Source organism: Otolemur garnettii, unplaced genomic scaffold (genome assembly GCF_000181295.1).
Source record: "Otolemur garnettii isolate 467f Iridium unplaced genomic scaffold, OtoGar3 scaffold00031, whole genome shotgun sequence".
Classification (NCBI taxonomy): Eukaryota; Metazoa; Chordata; class Mammalia; order Primates; family Galagidae; genus Otolemur; species Otolemur garnettii.
In genome coordinates, this window is record NW_003852426.1 from 2,276,515 (window position 1) to 2,279,660 (window position 3,146).

The following is a 3,146-nucleotide window of genomic DNA, read 5'->3' on the forward strand; positions in this document are numbered from 1 at the left end:
CTCTACTTCCTCTCAGAGAGCCTCCTAACACATTTCCGATCTCTGCTTCTCACTTCACACTCTGTGGCTCGTGGAGTGAAGGTGATGAGAAGCGTCTCCATACCGTCCTCCCACGTTACATCTATGTGTATAAGTTATAGACATGGATATTTTTCTTAGAAGTTATAATTTATTGACATAAAATTTAATTATGGGGTAGATGGATATTATTTCCCATTTCTTTTTCTTTTGTTTCTTTTTTTTTCTTTTTTGGAGATATAATCTTATTGGTTACTCAAAAAATCTTATTTTTGACAGGATTGGGACTTAGACGTGGAAGCTCTCACAGAGGACAGCCTGCGCCTCTTCCCAATCTGTTTCTGGAGCTTTCCTTTGGCCTCCTTCATTCTCTGGGCTAAAAGTTTAGCATATTCATCAGCCTCTTCCTTATTTTTCTTAGTCCTCTGTTTCTTCACAGCAATACACCACCGGCGTTTATGTTGCAGAACACGGGGAGTTACAGGACACTGATGGTCCTCGGTTTCTCGTCTTGTTTGTTTAAGGGGCTTTCCCACAACGTATCAATGAACATCATCATCTTTGCACAGACTGAAAACTTTGCAGATTCCGCCTGCTCTTTTGGGCCCCAGACATTAAGATACTGTAGCGTCAGTCAGTCCAGGGATATCGTTCTCTCCTTTTTTTTACAATAACCAAGGTGAGAATGCTCAGATTGACATCCACAGTGCCACCCTGCCCAGACTTACGCTCCCTTCCCCAGTTCTCCGGGGTCTATAACAGGAAAGCCCCTTACTCAGCAGCAGTCGGACCCAGTCATGGATCAAGACACCCTGCTTCTTGGGGAAACCTCACTTGTTTTCCCACCACTTACTCGGACCACATAACCCTTCCATTCTTCACCCAGCACATCAGCAGCAACTTCTGTGGCCATGCGCTTCTCATAGAAAGTCTGAAGGTTGCGTTCATCGTCCACTTCAATGAGTTTCTGGCAGCCAGTGGCTGGGAAGGAGATCCTCAGCTTCATCCTGAGGTATCTGATCACCTCCAAGGCACAGAAAGGAGCCTCCATTTTGTTTTCAGTCACTCTAAGTTAACACACTTAAGTAGCCAATACTGTGGAATTTCTCTCTTGGTATGTACCATTCGCCGAGCCAGGCCAGACACCCTCCACCCTGTGCCTTTCTGCACTGCTGCTGGATTCACTGTTTCAAGCTGCGCTGCTGTGGCCCATGCAATACCCAGTGCTAGCAAAACACTGTGGACATTCTAGTCTCTGCAGAGGTTGGGCTTCTAGACTGCCAGGCGAGGATGGAAGGATGGACTGGAAGTTCAAAATGGTGGGGAAAATATTTGTTCAACTTTCATGCTGGGCAGAAGAATGCCCAGGCCCACAGCAGGGTCTCTCTGGAGAAGGAGTCCCAGACTCCAGTGACTCTCTCCCATGGGGTGAGACAGGAGGTCTTCAGTTCCCTACTCACTTGGAGAGAGCACACAAAAAGCCACTCTCTTGGGAAAGGGGATGAACCCACGTCCTCTTTGCGATGACTTCTGTACCTGAAGTTTGCTTCCTTGGAGTGACAGCTTGCCTCAGCAGGGATGACATGCAATTATCAATCTTCTCTCTCAGCTCAGCTCCTGACCTTCAGCTTTATTGGGATCTTTCTGGCCATTATCTCTCCCTCTGGACAGGAGCTTCTGTTGAAAGCTGGCTCAACTCTTTAAGATCTTTGAACTGAAGAACAAGCCCTTTAGGAGATAATCAAATGGAACGGTTCCAGGGAAATCTTGGTCAAACGGTTAGGTAGCTACCTAGATGTGAGTGGAGCAGACAAAGGTCTGTGGTTTGGCTGTTTGGGACTCATTTTCTCTTTATTCCCTCCAAGTTAACATACTTAAGTAGCCAGTCCTCTGGAGATTCTCTCTTGGTATATAACATTGTCATATAGAATTGTAGACTACTTGGTTTCCAGCAATTGCTGACCTGGTAATTTGGAACTCCCCTCCCATTTAGTACAACTGGAAAAACAACGGAAGAAGACTTATTTGAAAATCTGGTTGGCAGTATGGATGGTCTAACCAAGCAGTGCAGATTCACTAGTCCAGAAAGCAGGAGAAGGCAGAAGACCAGAAGACCAAGTTGTGGACCAGACACAGTGACACATGCCTCCCTGGCCAGAGGCTGACTTCCACGATTCAAAACCCAATACTTAGAAGGGCTCATGGTCTCTCCAGAATCCAGTGCTCCTTTGGGCAGGGCCAAGAGCCTAACACTAGAGAATTCCAGCTTAGCGTTTGCTGCGTCTTTCATGCTAGAGAAAGCCCAGCACACATAGACTAGAGCACACACCCATGCAACTTTGTCCAAGGCACCTCCCAGTGTTCTTTTCATTACCTTTAATTACTTGGAATTGCCTTTACTTACCTTGGCCATGTCCTCAGGAATTGAGTGAAATCTCCACGTTATCACTGAGTGGAATAAGGTGACATCACCAGGCAGTCAGAGCTTTTGTGTCCCTGTGTTCTTTTCCTTCAACTTGACCAGAGACCACTTCTGGAAGCCCCAGAACAAGAAATGTCAGAGGTGAATCCACTGATCCATTCTGCCCAGGAGACTTGGGCCATCTGGAGAAGTAGTAAGGAGATCTATGAGGCTATGGTCACCCCCAATACTCTCTCCTAAAAGGAGCCACTGTCATCAAGGACCCCAGGAGCTGGACATGACATTCTTTATGATGTCAAATAAGGGACTGGAGCAGACTCAGAGAAAAATAGACCTTGATTCAGTTGAGATGATTTTTCATCATCCTTCTATAAATTTAGGGCAAAATTCGCTCCCTCAGTATCTCAAATATAGTAAGTATTGTTTATGATTATATAATAATTTTGGCTGACAGGTTTTCTTATGAGTGAAACTGAAAAGGAATGGGAACATCTCCACTTTGCTACTGTCCATGGTGCCCACAATGACTTGGAAATGACTATCCCATTTGCCCTTGTCCATTGTTAATGGATCCATTCTATGCTTCAGAGTCCTCTTTAATTTATACTCTTAAAGTCTCATGTTCATATACATGACAGGGCAGAAAAATATGCTAGGGCTATCCTCACAAAGTACTACAGAATACAAAGTCTGACTACTAAATTCT

The 3,146-nt window shown here is 45.1% G+C and overlaps 1 pseudogene; it reads right to left on the bottom strand.

Moving 5' to 3' along the window:
* Positions 1–284: 284 nt before the first annotated feature.
* On the bottom strand, positions 285–1,032 carry LOC100962160 (annotated as a pseudogene).
* Positions 1,033–3,146: the final 2,114 nt, after the last annotated feature.